General features: G+C 41.7%; 1 long non-coding RNA gene across 1 annotated transcript; it reads left to right on the top strand.

Annotated features, from left to right (window-relative positions):
• The first annotated feature begins 970 nt into the window (after positions 1 to 970).
• LOC140696022 (uncharacterized) lies at positions 971 to 19,582 on the top strand. Its single transcript, XR_012071946.1, has 3 exons — positions 971 to 1,129; positions 15,251 to 15,342; positions 19,167 to 19,582. It is a non-coding gene; the product is annotated as an uncharacterized lncRNA (long non-coding RNA).
• The last annotated feature ends 396 nt before the right edge of the window (positions 19,583 to 19,978 follow it).

Genomic DNA, 19,978 nt, shown 5'->3' with positions numbered 1-19,978 from the left:
TTTTAAAACGTTTTTGTTCATTCCTCTATTGTGAAATACAATAGGCATTTAGAAAAAGTACATAAAACATATGGGCTCAGGTTAATGAAATATTATAAAGCTACATACCTACCACTTGATTATTTAAAATGCTACTTTTTTCAGGCTGCGGGAAAAAAATCCTTTAAAACTTAGTCCCTTTTGACTTATGGAAAATAATTAGGCACATATAAGTGAAAATATGGATTTGGTTTTTACGACCTCAACGGTGCAACTGGTACTTTATGTTCATATATTTTGCTGAGCAGTCGACTCAATTACCTGCCTGTAGAGCAACCACTCATGGTTATCCGAGACAAATTTTTATTCGAGGCCACCTCCCCTTATTAAATGGCTGGATTTTAGCACTTTCTCCATCTTTTGCAATTCTTAACCCAAGAAAAGCAAACTGATCTGCATATTAGGGTAGGCAAAACACCAACTCTTTGTACTTCTAAAGGAAGCAACTGCAAAACTTAATCATTCTCCCCAGCCCTGTGAAGAACTCTACAGAGCTGACTGAAGCGAAGTCTTTTGATGTCAGTCAATATTCCACGTGTGCCTCCTATGTGCTAGGCATTGTTCTAGATGCTTAAGCTACATGGGTGAAAAAACAAAGATCCTTACTCTTATGGTGCTAACATGGCTGCAGTCAAGAAAAAGGCTGTAACAATAAACGCAGGATACAGAAAACTCATACGGTCTAATAGAAGGTGATGAGTGCTATGCAAAAAGGCACAGACCAGGGTCACAGAACTGGGAGCACAGGGCGGGGGTGGCTGGGCAGAGAGCTGTACGAAGCTGGGTTGTCAGCATGAGTCTTTTTGAATAGGTAAGATGTGATCAAAGGCTTCAAGAAGGTGAGGGGGTTAGCCATCCCAGACCTCTGGGGCAGAACATTCCAGAATGGTGTGTGAACAGCTGAGCAAGGGCTTTATGATGGCAGCAAGCTAAGTACGTCTGAGAAAGAGCAAGGAGGCCAGAGCAGAGTGGCTGGAGCAGAGGGAGTGAGGAAAGAAGGACATGGAGGCAAGGACAGAGATCCGGGGAGCGGTTCATGTCAGGCCCTGTGGGTCACTGTAAAGATCTGGGCTTTCCCTCCAGGAGAATGGTGAGTGAGCCCTTGCAGGACTGTCAGCAAAGGAAGGTATGATCTGATTCGCCTTTTAAATGGGCTTTAAACGGCTGTGCCAGTCATGAAGCTATTGTCTCCCAACCCCAAACTCATCCTTGGTATTATCTGGCTTCGTGATGCTGGGGCTGGGATCTGTGACCCACGTTTCTGCTTTGCCGGGGGCCCCTGTTAGACCCTGTTGACAGGCAGTGATAGACGGGGAACAGGGGACTCGCTCCTTCCTATTTGCTTCCTGTGGGCTTCCTGTTCGCAGCAACGCCTCTGCAATCCGGGGATCTCTTCCCTAAGCAGAGGTTTGCAGCTTTTCTAGCCCTCACAGAACTGGCCTCCCCACATTCTCTCAGAAGCAGCAGCACCTGCCAATCAGGGCCTCTCCTCTGAGACCTGAGCTGCGAAGTCTTCACATTCCCAACCTCTTTCCTCTGTCCCCTGGCCACGGTTGCTACTTCCTGCCGTTTCTACGTCCATTATTCCACTTTTTGCCTTTTCAATTCCTCAGTGAACAATTTTATATTCAGTTAACAATTGTGTATATTATATTCTCTCTGTTAACATAATTGATGTGATTCCAGGTTTTTCTGGGTTGGGCCAGTACAAGAATAGCTTTTTCCATCAACCAAATTTTGGGAAACTGTAGGTAGAGCAGATTTAAGGGAAAAATATCAAAAATCCAGCTTTGGACATGTTACTTAGAGAAAGAGACATGCCCGGTGGGCAGCTGGATATTGACACAGAGCTAGTTTTCATTCTTTCCTCTGTGGCCCCTGGGCCATGAGCACGCCTCTTGCTATACTAGAAATATTCATTGGATGATTTATATTCTTGAAGCTAAATTCATATCAAGGATTTAAATCATTCAGCTAAGAACAGAGACGTTGGAATTAGAACTAGATTTGAATCCTCGCTCTTCGGTGGACGTGATGTTGAAGGAGACATGTGACTTCTCTAAGCCTCAATTTCATCAGCTATAACAACAATGGTAATAATCCCAAAGCGGAACAGTAACTGAAAGGTGGAAATTAAAAGATACGGCGCGAGCGCATAGTAACCTTTGAGGGTAAAATGCCCTCCTCCGTTTCCCTCTCTGCAAAATGGGACGATATCAATTTCATAGGTTTCTTTTGAACAGAACATCAGAACAAAACATGTAACTCACTGAGCACAGAGCCTTCTACACAACAGGCACTCAAAAAAAAAATCTGAGTTTCCCTCTTGGCCTATTACATCATCTTTTCCTCCTAACATCTCTCTCATTTCCAAATTTAAAAGCATTTTTCAAAATCTGTTCTGTACAGCATTAATTCCAGAGGATGTTAATGGGGGTTAACACAATAAAATAAAGTCGTAAACATTTATTTAAATAAGAGTAACCAACATGCTCAGCTGTATAGTTCATGGTTCACATAAAACTGTATTTTTATCCCTCACACTCCCCTACGCTTACGTTAGTGAGAGTAATCCTTTTCCGGCTGTGCAGTGGCTGCTCTGATGGCTGATGCTTTGACTGTTCAGTCTTAGTAACAGGCAGTGCCACAGTCATTTTAAGCCATCAGTATATCTCAATCCAGATACCAGAGTGTTCAGGTCTGAAGAGGTGGCAGCTGGCTGTACATCACGCTTGGTCTGTATCTGTAGGCATCTCTGCCCTCATGGTCCTGTTCCCTTCCTGCTTGGTATTCTCCATCCCCATTTAGCAAGATGATCTTGAAAGTTCCCAGAAAACAATAGCATATTTTCCAAGGAACTACTCTGCCTTCCAAAATTGTGAGAGGAACAAATTTATTAAATGTCTATGATTAAACCCAACTCAGCACCTCTTCTTTACCAGAATCTAGACACTTGGAATCCCTGCCACCTGGGAACACTGTCTTAGGGATCAGGGCGGACCTTTAAGCTGCTTCCAGGTAGAAATGCTTTTGAGAGAGTACAGCATTCTGAGTAAGGATGTACACTCTATACCCAAATGTAGCTCTGTTCTTGCCAGCTGTGACTTTGAACAGGTTACTTAACCTCTCTGAGTCTGTTTTTCATCTCTAAAATGGGGATACTCATAGCGATGTCTGAGGCTTAAAGGAGCTGACACGTATAGAACACTCAGACGAGGGGCTGACACATTACAGACACGTGGTGTTGGCTGTCAACAACGGAGAGTTCACAGTTTGTTTAGAAAACTCCAGCAGCTAGTGCTGAGCTGCCTGTCACTGCCGAACCGTGACACAGGAGTTGAACAAATAATATTATGGGTCACAGAAGTCAAGAGAGATAGTAGAGAAGGGGAAAGAACGGACCTGAGCCTTAGATAATGGAGAGGAAATCTGTGCTACTTCTGCTTTTATTATTTTGCTGTTGTTTTTGGAATGAGACCAAGGAGGGTCAGAGATTATGGCAGTATAAGGAGGGGAAATACTGAGAAAGAGACAGTCGATTTCTGTTCCCACTTTTTTGGAGGTCCATGTTATTACCTTCGGATGGAAAACTGGCTTTCGTCTGTTGCTGGGCGGATGGGATGTTATCTTCTCATTACTGTTATTTAGATTTTTTTTATCATCCTAAGCTAAATTTTAATTTTTTTTAACAAAGAAGGTAGGCATAACTTCCCTTTCTTTAGCTGGCATTTATATCACTAGCTTTATTATATAAAGTAGCTTTTAAAATAATTTCAATTTGGATCAAGTTCATATTTTCTTTGAGCTGTTAAGTCTCCAAAACCAGAACTGCAGTACCAATTGGCATATAATTTTAGAGGCTGACATAAAATGCAAAAGAAAGAATCAGATATTTAATATGCAATATCCTTCAAAGATGACTGTAATTATTTCTTTTTTTTAAAAAAAGAGATGATTAGAAACTTGGATGAGACATTTTTCAGTGCAAATGATCAATGGGATAAACAAAAATCATTCACTGAAGAGGAACATTGCTTATCGCTCATTGGAGAAATGAGGGGACACATTCCAGTTCTGTGGATTTACTTCTCCTGTAATTCACTGTGTTTTTAAAATGAGCAGCCTGGCAACACAGACATTTAGACTCACATTTCTATCTATAAATCACCAGTTTGTCCCTTATGTTGACAGTTCCTGTACAAAATCAGAAGATTTCAAAGTGTTCCAGTAACAAAATGTAAGAAATTGCAGAACACATAAATTTCAAGTATTTTCTACCTATGTCAGCAACATCATTTTAGCAAAATATAGGCAGGATATTCAAATGCCAGGATGGAACATAAAATATAATAAGGTAAAGAGCAAAACAGAATTCAAAATAAGGGGTGCTCCGGGATAACCAAACTAATTATTGGGAGATGCCATTGCGGCTTTAGTAAGCTGCCTGTTAGTTACCCAAATGAAGCAAGTCAAGTTGGAAACATAAAGGAAGACGGGCCAAGTTCAAAAATCAAGGATCTGACCAAAAAAGCACTATTTTGGGCAAATGTTAAATCTTTCCTCTGTCAGCCATTAAGCAGTCATAACGATATGGGCCACTTTGTGAATCATTAGGGAGAAAAACAGATGAATAAACTTAGGTCCTGCCCTCAAGGATCTTGTAACTTAGTAGTTCTGTGATGAGCAACATTAAAACAACTTTTAAACAATGCAAGATTCAAATGAAGATGTAGATTATGTAACAGGAACTATGGGACCAGCTACCTAACCATCTCCACGATCTTAGAAGAATATTCTTGCCTCCATTTTCCTCAGAAATTTAACAGGAGTATCTGTTAAGCACTTGGTGACCCTTACAAGGAGCAAGCCAATTTTTTCATGAATAGCCTATTCACATGCAGGGATCTGGATCTTTACACTGGCTTTTACCATTTCTAATTATTTTTTATAAGTGATACAAAAGGGGCGGGAGCAGTGAGAAAGGAAAAGAACTTTTAAAATCAACTCCTGAAAAATGACATAGTTTCACTTTTCTCTTTCATTTAGTTTAAGTGCCTTGGCTATTGCCTTTTTATTCTACTTATTTGTAATGATCAGTTAAATTGATGAATAGCAGAAATAGTAAATTTAATAGATTGCGCTTAATACTGTGCTCTTGAGCTAATGTTCCTCCAAATTAGTTAGCTTTCAATGACTATGTGTCCCTTTACAACGGCTTCAAACTCTAAAACTCCTTGTACCTAGATTAAGGACATTGAAGGGAAATGTAGCCGGAGAAACGGGCTGAGTGTTATAGAGAGCAATAGCTTAATGCGTCGGTATCGCTTTATTGATTGAAATCGATCTTTTCTCCTGTTCATTTTCATCGGTGCTCTCATTGTGACAGCCACTGCGAAGACTGCGAAGTGTCTCCTCCTCACAGGTTTCTGTATTTTAACCGAGATCTCAATTCTTGCTATAAAGTGTCTTAGACCAAATGTGAATTGTTTTGGAGAGCTGGTCATAATTCCTTTCTCTCCCAGTTATTCTTCCTGGCTTCTTGATTTTCAGTGCCTATGGCGGAAGACATATGTACATTTTATATGTATAGGAAATCTGTGAGTCATTTGATGAGGGATTCCTTGAGAATTTTTGAACAAACCTGTCGTTTAAAAGATCACAATAATGACGAAGGGTATAAAAAACAGGTGGTAGGCTTTCAAGAGAGCACCTGATGCAGAGAAGATCATTCTTAGGCATTATCTTCAGATGAAGATGGACCAGTATGAGGAGGAAGGTGGAAATTCTGGTTTGTGGGCAAAATTAACAATAGTATTTTCACAGTCGTTGTTTCTCTTTTGAATCCGTGCTTTTCTTTCGACTTTCTGAAAACACCAGCGCTTTATTCATCTGCTGGCTCTGTTTGTGGTTTGTAGAGGTGTCACTGTTTGAACCACATCCTGTTTTCCCTTAGATGGCCTGTTAAGTTCAGTGGGAGTAACCAGAGGGTCAACTTTGCTGTCTTTTAGGAGGGAGAAAAACACTACGTAGTTCAGGAAAACCAGAACCCAACTTTCAACAGCTCCTTTTGGTTTGCAATTTTGAAAATGAACTTTATTTCCTACTAACGGTAATTGCTATAAAAACTCATGGGCACTTGGTTTTGGGCAGCTGGCATTTCTCAAATCTAGACAGAGGCAGAATTATTTGTGGCCAGTAACAGTTTTCTGTTGAGTATAAATCAACTCTCAATTTACCCTTCCTTGAAATGGTGACCTGGCTCAAAAAAACATTTGGGGGAAAAGGAGTTTGCCTTGTTTCTGCAAGAATGGTACACTTTCACCCTGCCTCCTAGCTCAGCTGAGGGGCACTGGCACAGGCAGCCCTGAGGAGGATTTGCTGAGAGCTACAGGAAGACCTCAGGAAAGTGTGTGAGTAAGGGGTGGGTCTCTTCGCTCTTACAGCTACATCCCTGCATCTCTGACCACTCCATTAAATTATTTTAGACATTACAGCGTGAATGATGGTAGTTACAATTGTCCATGACATGCTCATCCTCACAGTTCCAGAACCAGAACCTACACAGTGTAAAGCCTTTGCAGTCTGTCGGCACCCTCTCCTGGGTGCAGCCATATCTTGCTGTGCTGCCTTCGGGTCTATGACCTCCTGATCCAGCTTAAGGAAACTCCCTTCTGCCCCAACACACTGTCTTGGTCTAGACCTCCATCTGGCTCATTCCTCCGATAGCACATTTCCCTGAATCTGAGTTAAGTACCCGGTGGGCTTTGTCTCTCCAACGTCCTATAGAGCAGGCCAGAGGGGTCCCTGGCACCCCCAGGACCAAGCCCCTTGGATATCTCTCCACCAGTGAGAACTTCAGATATTTCTTTTATTCTTCTAAATACCCAGGAGAAACTCTTATGATACATTCACATTTCTCTATAATTTTCCGATTTTTCAATTAATCCTTAAAGAGAAGTTTTTTGACTCGCCCTATAATCTGCAAGTTGCTATATTATTATAACCAATTCCTTTTTTTGATCCCTCTCAACTCAAGCCTCCCTTGAACACAAAACAAAAAACAAACTAAACATTCCGAACACCTCTTTCTGAACGGCTTCGCTTCTGGCTATGTAAAGACTCAGGCAGAGCTCTGAAATTACTTTCCTCATTTCTGATTGCGTGGGGATGGTTCTAGGTTTTTCTTTTCTCAGATACATTTGCAAAAACATGCTGTTTGTGAGTTTGGGCGGTTTGTAACAGATTAATTCCCGTCTGCTTCGTGGTGTATGAACACGGTATCAAGCTTGAAGAGAGAAGGCCTGGTGAAAATTCCAGCTTAACTATTTACTTTGCAGTTTGATTTTACACAGTTTTGTTAAACCCTCAGTGATTCAGTTTCCTTTTTGTATAAAAAGTGACAACTAGTGCTTATTCTGTGGATGTATTAAGGTTAAATGAGATCACTTAAATGAGAACAGTTACTGTAACTCCCAGGACATGACACAGGGTCCATAATTGAATCTGTATCTGGTTTTGCTATATAACGATGGGAGGTTTTTACCAACCTTATGAAACAAACTTTAAATGAGATTGCTAATGATTTACAATATTGACTGTATTTTCGTTTTCTCCCTAATTTGGTAATGCCTTGTTACATTAGAGCTTTTATTCTTACATGCATTTCTTCTTCCTTTAGAATTTCACTAACACTAATTGGTGGGATGTAATCAATTACAGCTTATAGGCAGATAGTAGGTTAGGATCATTTTCCTTGAATTTTTATGTAGGGACTACTCTAGAAACACATTATTAATTTTCCTCATTTGCTATTTATAATGGCAAGAATCGTCCCCATTTACTGAGCCAATAAATAATTGTGGCTCTGTGGCTGGGAGATTGAGTGCCTAATATACATGATCTCATTTAATCCTCACTGCAACTCTATGATATTAAGAATATGAACATCACTTTACAGACTGGGAACTTGATACTCGGAGAAATTAAATCATTTGTGCAAGGGTTAGCAGCTGGAAAACGGGGAGGCTTTGTACGGAGCCGGTTCGCATACCTATCCTTGAGCGCTCAGTAACTGCGCTATACATACCTCATGCTGTCTTGACCATTTCCTCTGACAATATTGCCTTCACAAAGCCAGCAACCCTGCCTGATCACAACGCAGCCCAGTTGACTCCCTGGCTCCTGTCAAGTGTGCCTGGCACTCCCAGGGGATAATCAGCTTTGCTTCCGCACGTTTCCAAAAGCAGATCTCCGCTTCCACTCTGTGTACCTCAGTCTAGATGACATTTGTCACACAAGACCTCACAGGTTAGAATGCTGCTGCCTTTAACAACGATTCCGTGAGACCCTTGAACGAGAGAGAGTTCAAAACAACAGAAAAAAGCAGTTGAGGCTGAACCCCATGCTAAGACGTCAAGTTTAAGCTTGAGCAAAGTTTTAGCAAACCCAGCTGAAATGCAGCACAGCCATAACCCACTGGGAGCTGGGAACATTGCTAGCCAAATGTGGCTGGAAAATATCTTCATCTCTTCCTTGGCCTTAGGAAGAGAATCTTCCCCTGGTGTCTGTGTGCTTCTTATTCTGTGACACCGCTCTGATGCAAGTGCTTTGTTCCTCTCTCGGGACATCTAAAGCAAGTGAGGCAAATCCTCTGCCTTTTTAAAAGCCATTACTCGAAGCTCAGCTTTCAAATGATGTAGTTGCTTCACCAACTTGTTACACAGCTCCAACTGTTTCTGCTTGCCTTTGCCCACGTGCGCGAGAGTCAGTTCCTTCTAAGGCCTAGTTGCTTGCTCCCCGAGAACAGTTTCTATTTCTCAGCTCTTGTGGGCTGCCTTTGAGAACAGTCATAAAGATCACGCTCACCTTCAGCTGACAAGGATGGGTTCCTGCATTGTTCACAGATACCTGAGGCCATTCTGTTTCCTATAGGATAGTCAGAAAGCCCTCTGCTTACAGAAGCCTGGGATGTGCTGGTTATTTCACTTGACCGCGCCCCCACTGAGTGGACTGTATCATCACATAAAAATCCCTGGGCTAGTCTCCTGTCATAACTCTTTCAGCTATAATGTCATTTAAATGTAAGAGATGCACCAGGACGAGACTGAACGCTGTTTATCCAGTTGGGAATACGATAGGCCTTTATAAACATTTAAGCAAATTAATGAAAAGATGAATAGATTCAACTACGTGAGAACTTAAGCTTTCTGTGTAATAGCAGGGACGACAAAAGAATCACAAGCAAAATAATGAAGCAAATTAAAAAATGGCAAACATATTCCCCCCTCTGAATTTGTGAGTTCTAACAAATTAATGAGAAAAATGCAAAGGGACTGTGAGAAAACAGTCAAAGAACATGAAGAGGCAATGACCCAACAAAAGAAAATTAACATACTAAATCTGTGAAAAATGCTTAACTCCATTAGAAATTAGGGAAATAAAATGATTTCACTTATTAATATTGAGGTACACATAAACTTGTGTATCTGTGAGGGCAGAGACACACAGGCACTCGTGCTGCTGGTGAGAATGATGTTGGGATGACTTTTCTGGATGCCGTTTTGGAAAGGTGTCCGAATCCTTAACTACGTTCTTGCCACTTGGTCTAGTAATTCACTCTAAAAAACTATCCTAAGGAAGGAATCTGGGATTGACACAAAGACTCATGTAGAAAAAAGTTATAGACCTGATGATAGCACAAACTTGAAAATAACACGTAGTCAGACGAAAATAAAAGGAGTGTGAAAGGAAGAAATCATGTCCGTCCATAACAAGGACTAATCTGCAGCAATTATAAAAACATGCTTTAGAACAATATTTAGGGATACAGTTAATGCTGACTTTGACTTAAGTGAGAAAAGATGCTACAAAGCAGCATGTGCAATATGATACTAATCAGAAAAAAATACAGAAACACCTGTGAATCTGCATAGAATGGAAACTGCAACATAGTAATGACAATGAACGTTGGGGGTACTGGGATTTAGGAACGATTTTTATTTTTTGGTTATACTATTTTCATTAAGCGATATATATGATTTGGAAAAAGATGAATATATTTTTTTTTTAAAATTTTTAAGATTTTATCCCCTATCAAAATGACTAGGATGTAACGTGCTTTAAATAGAGTGGTTTCCTGACTGGCTGTCCAGAATGTCATAAACCTATTCTTCTTTTGTTTCCAGAGTCCATGAATCTGAATTTCCTATTCAGAACTCAGAGAAGAGATTAAAGGCAGCCATTACCTTCTTTGCTTTTTACACAGGCTGTGGAATCTGTTTTTAATGGTCCTGTTTAAAATCCCTGTGGTTGGAAACATTTGTTTAACCTCCCGCTCTGCTCTGCTGAGACGTTCTGTTTGCCTCAGGTTGGACCTTGACCTCCACGGCCTCACCCTCGGGGCACGCTTGTTGCTGTTGTTGCTGTGCTTTCGGAAAGCTCCGCTTGAAATTGGTTCGGCTGATTCTTCTAGGTTTGGAAATAGCCAAAAGCAATTTTACTTTGGACTAGTTAGGGAGAACGCATTTTCCCCTCCTCTGGCTTAAAAAAAGGTTTCATTATGAAAGTGAAATTATACAGACAGTGAATAGAGGCTATTTCAAACCTTTTCTTTACCCCCAAGCTTGAGTGGTTAAAAAAAATCATCTACTGACATTTCTTGCAACCAGTCAGTTCTCCCCCGTCTCCTTGGGGGCACAGTGGTGTGCAGAGTGGAGCTGTAGACAGAGGTTTCATTGTCCTCCAGATAATTTGATAGGACTGGGCTTGGTGTCTAGTCTTAGGCAACCAGCACCTGGTAGCCTCCCATAGAGACGTCTAGAGGATTTTGGAAGAGAGGTAAAGAACTCTATTCCCCTTCCTTTCCTTCCTCTCTTCCTTTTCTCTTTTTCTTTTTTCCTCTCTTTCTTTTTCTTTCTCTCCCTTTTCTTTCTCTCCCTTTCTTTCTTTCTTTCTTTCTTTCTTTCTTTCTTTCTTTCTTTCTTTCTTTCTTTCTTTCTTTCTTTCTTTCCTTCCTTCCTTCCTTCCTTTCTTTCCTTCCTTTCTTTTCTTTTTTTCTCCCTTTCTTTCACCCTTTCTTTCACCCTTTCTTTCTTTCTTTCTCTCTCCCTCCCCACCCTCCATCTCTCTCTCCCTTTCTCTCTCCCTCCCTTCCTTTCCCCACTTATTTAGAGAATGTCAGGAGTAAATACAGATGTCTGTTACTTACTGCATGGAAAGTGAGGCTACTGTAGCTGTGGGAAGAGTTTTCCGTATGTGCAGGGACAAGTGTGAGAAGGAAGAGTGAGACCAAATCATTTCTACCCACCTCTATATTTCCCTTCAACCCTCCCAGACTCTGAGAGAGTATTCTGAAGGTTTCTACTACATCTAGATTTCCCGTGCATCACAGACCATCCCCAGATACAGGGCAACAACAGAGGCCTCAAGAGCCTCATGACCTCAGGCCCTCTTGTGGGATCTCTTAACCAGTTGTGGCTGAGAACAAATGGTTCATGGACACTCTGGTAGACAGTCCTCTCACTTCCTACATGATGCTCATAATTCTTTCCCCCTTTTTAATTCTGGCTCCTGTGGCCATGTTGGACTCGGGCCTCTAATGACCTTGAAGCCATAATGAGTGCCAGCGTCAGTTCAGTGATTACTGCTGACGATGCAGAGACGACCGCTGTCGCACTGAGGGTGCCAGCCCCGGCAGGACTGAGCAGTTTGTCATCATGTGAAACGCTCTGGACATAGACGACCGAGGCTCCTGATTTACTAGCTGGGTGACCTGGGATAAATACTCTCTTTGGAGACTGCTAGCTGCCTCCCACTATTAATAGAACGCTTCACCGAAGTCAGAGCAGAATTCAGGGCAATGTGCCCAGCAAAAACATGACACTCACCAAGCTTCAGGGCAGCTGAATGTGGCCATGTGGCAATTTGGGCCAAGACAGAAATGAACTTTGGGACTTTGGGGCAAGGCCAACTGGAAGGAAAGAGATGCACACCCTTGATTTCTCCTGCCTGGAAATGCGAATCTGACACTAAGGCTCTGGCAGCCAAGATGGATCATGAGCTGATCTGAGGAATGGAAATCACTGACTGAAGATGGCAGAGCCCAAAGAAAGGAGCGTGGGGGACCCATGATGTGTCAGGACAGCATATCTTCAGGTGTCTTCTGGATGGAAGAAAAATGAACTTCAAATTGTCCTAAGCTATTGCCATTTTGGTCTTTCCTGTAATGTGCAGGCGAACCTAATCCTAACTAATGTATCTCAGTTTATTTATCTGGGAAAGAGGGACAACAGCAGTGCCCAGCCCGCCGGGCTATGGTAAGGGTAGAGATGAAATAATACAGGTCAAGCATCCTTTTATGTTCAATAAAAGTTAGGTATTACAACCTGAGTGGAAGCTTAGATTCTTTGAGTCCAATCTTGAAATGGAACTGCATATGCAAAACACTGTCTGGCCACAAAAATGATCAAAAGCAGTTTAAATTTTAATTGGAGTTACTAAAAAATAGCAAAATGTATCTAATTTGAAATTCAGAGACACTTTATTTTGAATGGAGGAAATTCTTTTTTTCCGGTTAGTTATTTCTTTTGAAAAATGCCAGACTTATAAAAATTTGCTGGAATAGTGTAGAAAACTTCTGTAACGTCTTCACCCAGATTCCCCAAATGTTAACATGCTATTGCATTTCCATAATTACTCACTTATATACCCACCGCCATTCTTTTTTTTTTTTCTTGAACTTTTTCAAAGTATACTGTTATAACCCTGAAACACCCTAGGATGTGTCTCCCCCAAAAAAGGAGATCTAGCACACAACACTCCAAATCAGGAAATCTATATTCCTGATCCAACATTACCATCCTCTCATGGGGCCATTCAAATTTCAGTAACTGCCTCAATAATGTCACATTTCATTTCTGTTCCAGGATGCTATTCAGAAATACTCGTGCATTTAGTTATCATGTATCTCCAGATACTTCAATCTGGAACACTCCCTCAGTCTTTCCCTGTTTTTCATGTCTTTGATACTTTGAAAGAGTACAGATCTTTGATTCTGTAACTGCATTCTCAACCTGGGTTCATCTGATATTTCTCATTGGCATTCTTGACAGGAAACCATGGAAGTGACGCTGTGCTCCTCCTGGTACATCAAAACAGGAGGCACAGCAAACCAACACAGCCACCTCTGGGGATCGCACTTGTGGTCACCTCGTTACGTTGGCTCTTGTCAACGTTCTCCAAATTAAATTCTCAATTTTTGCTCTTTACAAATTGTTTATTACAGAGAGGTATCGTGAGATTATGTCAACATTCTGTGCCTCATCAAATCTCCACCCGTCAGCTTTAGCATACTCTGAAGACTGCTGTCTGAATCAACCACCGCTGTGATATTTGCCAAGTGGTGATTCTCTATTTACATCATTCCTTTTATATTTATTCATTGACATTCGCACTAAGGAAGAGCTTTCTCTTCTTTGCCATCGATTTATCTATGTATTTACATCTTTTAGGTCCTTATTTGGACGTCTGTGTCCTGGTATGTTTCCATTACTTATTCAACATTTCCTGATTTTCTGGAAAAACAACATGTTTCAGGCACTTTTTATGCCTTTCCTACCCCAGTGCTGGAAATTATAACTTCTTAAAGGAGCCCCAGTTCCTCTCAGTAGCGGTACGTATATGGAAGCTAAGCTCTAGGTGCTTAGTGTACTCACTGTGTTGTATATTGGAATGTCATTTTTTCTATGCTCTCTCGGCGCACAGAGTTAGGAAACACGTGTCAATATGTACATTTAATGTAAATACAAATGCATATATATTATGTAAATCCTTTCCCACATTCATCTTAATTTCTGAATCTATGTGTTTGTGTATTTGTCACAAACACACCTCTATGTATGTACCATTATCCTCAATATACTGATTGGCAGCAACATGGATGGAATTGGAGATCGTCATTCTAAGTGAAGTCAGCCAGAAAGAGAAAGAAAAATACCACATGCTATCACTCATATGTGGAATCTAAAAAAGCAGACACAAATGAACTTATTGACAAAACAGAAACCGAACAACAGACATAGAGAACAAACACTGATGCCGGTGCGGTGGGAAGGGATAAAGTGGGGGTTCGAGATTTGCAGATACTAACTCCCATATATAAAATAGATAAACAACAAGTTTACACTGTATAGCACAGGGAAGTATATTCAGTATCTTGTAGTAGCCTATAATGAAAAAGAATATGAAGACAAATATATGGATGTTCCTATATGACTGAAGTATTGTGACCCAATATTGTGAACTGACTGCACTATGATAAAAAGATATGGAATTATTTGCTCAATTTGGCTTATTTACTCAATGTAACCAGTCCTCCAAGCACAAAGGCCACTTCCCTCAACCTGCCATCCCCACTCCTCTCTGCCGCAGCCTGGTTCTTTGATTGGCTTGCTGGCTGGTGCCTCAGAGAAGAGAAGGGAAGGGAAGGGAAGGGAAGATGTGGAGAGAGGGAACAGCAACACTTTTGAAATCTCTTTCTTCTCATTCCTCTGTGTCATAGTATTTCTCATACACCGCACCTGCCCCAAAGGAGGGACAGCGCAACCCAAAGCCCACTAGCATTCATTACTAGGAATTTTCTTGCACACTTTGCAAACTTCTGAATATTCAAGAAAGTGCTTCTCAAAAAAGAAGCTTAATTCCTATAGGTGCCCATCTCCATCCTCCACGATCCCCTAAACCTTTTACATTTGAAATCAAACAGAACAGCTATAAACAACTGAATGAGACTTCATTTTTAATTAAAATATATAGAAAATAATGTGAAGCTAGAAAAACTTGACCTTGCCTGCAAAGCTCTTCAACTGCCAGTGAGGGTTAAGTGTATGAAGGTAAAGGCGGACTTGTGAATTTGTATTTCAGGCAAAGCCAAAGGGTGTGTGTGTGTGTGTGTGTGTATGTGTATGATTGCTCAGTTTTTCTTCTACCTTCAACTTCTGCTGTCTGCAAACTATAAGAAAAAAAAAAATCAAAGCTTGAAAACCACATTGTCAAGAAAAGGCTGTATGTTGCGTTTTCTAGACTAGAATAAGCAAACCCTTTTCTTGAGAATGAAAAGTCCCCTCTTTCATTGTGCAAATTCTTCTCCAAAGTTCTGACCCACAAGCTTTAATTTGGTAGCAATTGTTAACCTGTAATTTTCCTTGTTCCCCAGGCACGTAACTCTACTACATTTCCCAGCCTCCCTTGCAGTTACACAGGCCAAATCAGCGTGAGTGAGATGGATGTACACCAATCACCTCCCAGGTGAGCCCATAAAAGTGCTGGTGCAACGCTCTTGTTCTCTGTCTTCCCTCATACCCTGGGCAGATGCACAGCATGAGTAGAGGATGCCAAGGCCTGATGACAGAGTTACTAGCGGGAAAGAGTCTATTTCTGCCTGGAGCAGAGCCCCTCCTCCCACATCCCCAACCTTCTCAACCTGCACAGGACCGGAAAGTACACAACAGACCTTGATGGCTGAGATCTGGTGTTTTTAGTTACAATACTTAGCCTACTCTGGTTAACACAATCTCCAAAACAGAATGCCATGTGGGTTCCTACTAGGAATAAATTACAAACAATATTCACTGATGGATAAATTTCCAGAGTGGCAGTGTACAGCAAAGCTTGGCTGACTGAGCGAGATGTTTTATTTCACTTCACTATGGAAGTTTCCTTCAATTTCAGTGAATAATGTTGCAATATTCTTTAAGGCTTCCAAGTTTTGCCACTACAGTTCCAAGTAAGGCACTGAGATACACCCAACTTGAATGGTTCTCTGGAGATTGTGATACAGGACCCTAACGGAAAGTGGCCAAGTGAAAAACAATGGCGGTGCCTTCCGTGAGTCAGTGTACTGATTCATGGAGATATTTCAGGTCTGGCCAAATAGGAACACAAATTAATATCACTGTAATGGGCCTTTGAGTTGCATGAGGGTTAATATTCTTTCCTGTGTGTCTTTCACGAGCAAGAATGATTAAATACTAGGGAGGACCAAACTCAGAATCACTAAGGCACTTCCTTTCTTCAAAGAGAGCTTCTAGCCATGAGCGGTGGATTTATTTGTACTTGCACTACTGTCCAAGAAACGAGGAGAGTGACCAAGACCTCACCGCCCTGGACGCCCGAGTCCTTTGTGCTGCTCTGCCCCGTTCGGATGCTCCTCCTTGCTTTTTAATCCTTGGTCCCTTTACTTCGGGGACTGGGCCCTGGGGCATTCTCTGCGGAGGGCCCTTGACACTGGAAATTCCTCCTTTTGGTTGATCAAAGCTGGTGCGGCCTGACCCCGCCCCAGGAAGTGGTGGCAGACACATCTGTTCAGCCTGGCTTTCTGCCAACAGGGGATTTACTCTCGGGTGAGTGGGGGAGAGGGACTTTCATGTCGGGAGGGGATTTATTGTTGGCTGATGGGGTGTGGCGAGTGTGGAGGGTGGGAACCACTTCAGCTCCGTGGCTGGATTGTCTGACTTTTTATGCAGCAGGTTTTACTCTTTGTATGTGGGTCCCAAGACTTTTGTGAAGGACGAGTTGCTGAGTCGGTGAACTTTAACGATAAACTGAAAAACTTTTGGGGGAGTGAAGGATAGATCTGCAAAAAGCAAGAAGATGAAAGCATTCGCCGACTACATACAGTACGATACTGTTTAGAGCCAGACAACTGGAGATACAACTCTGAATTCTGACAGTCCTCTCTACTTCAAAACCACAACCCCCACAGACCAGGGGGAGGAAGGGAAACAGAGGCTGGACCGCTCCGTGTCCCGAAATTCTGGTTCCCATTAAGCAGACGTCATGGGACCTCTTCACATCTCACTGTCTTCTTACCAACAATCACGACAGCAATTTATATCAAATTGTGAAAAGCACTCCCGTATTTTGTGAAATTATTACATGTTAAGGAAGGAGGAACGTGGCATTAGATGTGCTGCTCCAGGAACATTCACTGCCTGGGAGACTAAGCTTGCCTGATAAAACAATACCAGAATATGGTCCTGACCACAGCGTTGTACCAATGAGTCAGCACATGAATGGGAAATAAATGCCATGGGGTTTGAGTTTGATTTTAGAGGCTGAGAGAAAGCCAGCTTTCTGCACTGCAAAAAAAAAAAAAATCTTTCACCTTTCTTACCTTCATATTATTTTTCAAGCCTGCCAGGGCCAGGGGTTTTGCCTAGGTGGGAACCATCCGCTCATAGAGTTTTATCCAGTGAACACCTGTGGAGTAGCTTCTATGCCCACTACTGAGCCACATGATGAGGTCTATTCAAAAGAAATATAAGTTACGGTCCCTGCTCTCCATGTAGCAGGAGTTCCTGCTTGAAGCCTCAACCTAAGAATTCAGGCAGGGCCATAGCTAACCTGTAAATTAGAAAAAGATACTCTCTCAGGCAGACACAGTCATGGTTGCACAGTGTAGTGAGTGGACTGTGGGCTGCATTTCAGCCCTCACTGGTCATTTTGTCTTTGCCTCATATATCTTTGTGTGCTTTGGATTCCATCATACCTTATGGATATGAAACATCATATCTTATGGAGCTGTGGGATACGTCTTTCGGGAATCTTAGTTGCAGAAGGGATCAAAAAAAAAAAAAAAACACAACACCCTTCTGGTAATTCTGGTAAATAAATCATCCTAAGGAAAGAGAAATTAGAAGCAGACAACTTTAATCCAAGAGCAACACATCCCCAGTAGATTAGTCTGGGAGATTCCAAAGACAGCATGGTGTCTGTCCCTAGACTGTTTGTTACTCTGTGAGCAGCAAACTGAAAGCTGTTTCAACAAAAAGTGTTCAGTTGGGAGGACAATGAGAGAATGAAGGAGTCTTCCTTAGGCTCAGCACGTTTGCTCCTGCAGCCCAAGAAGTTTCAGTATGGATCAGCTACAGAAGATGGGAGTTTGGAGCCCCTCAGAGTGGCTGAGTGACAACTTCTCCCAAATTAAAATCAGTGAGGGAGGGTGGGTAGTATGAACTCCATGTATCAGCATACATGTATTCATTGGAGAGTTCCAGAAATACCCAGGAGTGGGGGAGATGTTTAAAAAAAAGGCTGAAGTTCCTAAAGTTATGAAAATTGTGAGTTGAGGAAGGGTCATAAGAATATTATTTGTTGCTGGTATTATGATGCTGTTATTAAGTGTTAAGTGTTATTGTTCACCCAAAGGTGAAGTGGGAAACCGGAAGAGCGCATGTGCATGTGGAAGTGTGAAGTAACGGTGCATAACACTCTAGGATAACTTCCTTACCACAGGGAATGAAACCCAACTCCAGCACAATAGATGGCTGCAAAATGCTTGAGTCAGGTTTCACTAGCTGGGGATGACAAAGTATACAGGATGGTGAATGACTTCTAAGAATTAATAATTGGAGGGTCTAGGGCAATGCTCTTAAATTTCTATTTCAGTAAAGAGAGAGAAGAGGTGGGGGCTGGGGAAGGGAAAGGAAGGGTAGGGAGGGAAGACTAGGTGACTGGTACAATATGAGTGGAAGGCACGTGAAAGGAATCTGCCTCGAAGAGAGAACTAGGACTCCTGGGTTCTACATCTTGCTCTGCTCCGGCTCACAAAGTGGGAATGAGAAAAGCATTTGCCTTCTCTCAGCTTTGACTTTCTCATCTGTAAAATGAATGGACTGACCGGATTGACTTTCAGATTTCCTCCCCGAGTCTGATGCTCACATTTGTCTTTGAACAAAGTCATCGTTGAAAAAGGAACTTAGGCTACAAACCCTGTGAACAGTTTGTGGCTTATTTTAGTAGGCCAGAACTGCAACCAAATTATGATGTAAAAGAGTTGGCTTTCTGACTAGAGCTTTTAGGTCAGTGACTAATTCCAACCTAGGCTTTACAAGTCTGCATAAAACAATATTTTCCTGCACCGCTGAGTACACATGTTTTGCTACTTCTCCACCCCTCTTTATTTCCTCCCTTGCTTCCTACATGTCAGGTTCCTATTTCCTTTTGGTCATTGTATAAACGTGTAGGACCTCTCCTAACCCTATCAGATCGGCTGGGCATTTAGTCTGTGTTTTTGCACATCCTGCCAAAATAAGCTTGGTCATTTACCTCTGTTTATTTTCCCTTCCCAGACATCAGGTATTGTCTGCATTCCAGCGCCCACACGAAAGTAATACCTCCCCAATTAAGGCTGCAGTGTCTCTGATGCTAAAGTTGGTGGACTTGAAGTCGGACCAACCAGAAGCACCCATCAAACAGCAGCATTTGATGTCTAAAGAGTTTTCAAGTTCCCCGAAGCAGCAATTCAAGTGACATTTGAGAGAAACAATCTCATGAGAAAGAGAAGAGGGCAGGGGAGGAAAGAGGAGGAGACAAGCAAAGAGGGGGAGGGGAGAGGAGGCAAAACTATAAGGGAAGAAACCCAAAGGAGAGCTGACACCTTACCACACTTCTTTCCATCACATATCTTAGGATTTTACCCTTTGAAGATCGGTATTAACCCACTTTTGGATCCAACTGCAATATCCACATTAAAAAATTAATTTTAGGTTGGCTCTAGTCTCTGATATTTTGGCTGTAGTTCACGATGCATCAGGCTCTGCCCGACTTAAGGAATGTGAGTGAGGCTCTTTTTCAGAATTGTCTCCTGAAAGCAGGATCCTCATAATTTCTCTCTCCTGCTCAGGGATATTCTTTGGCTCTTTGAGCCCAGGGTACATTTGTTTTGAGTCAAGTGGATTTTCTTTTGTCTGTTTCTAGTGCTTTTCTACAGTAGCTAACACCTTTTATATAGTTGGAAATAGTTTTACACATCAGGATTCATGAAAATGCTAAAACTACTATTCCTAGTAGCTACAATTTCCTTTTAATTCCTTATTGAAACCATGTTGAATTATGAGTCCAAATACTTTTTAAACAAGATATCCATCAAAGTAAGAACCTG

The sequence above is a fragment of the Vicugna pacos genome, chromosome 4, assembly GCF_048564905.1.
Source record: "Vicugna pacos chromosome 4, VicPac4, whole genome shotgun sequence".
Classification (NCBI taxonomy): Eukaryota; Metazoa; Chordata; class Mammalia; order Artiodactyla; family Camelidae; genus Vicugna; species Vicugna pacos.
Note: the sequence above shows the minus strand (reverse complement) of the source record. Positions and strands in the feature narration are given on the sequence as shown.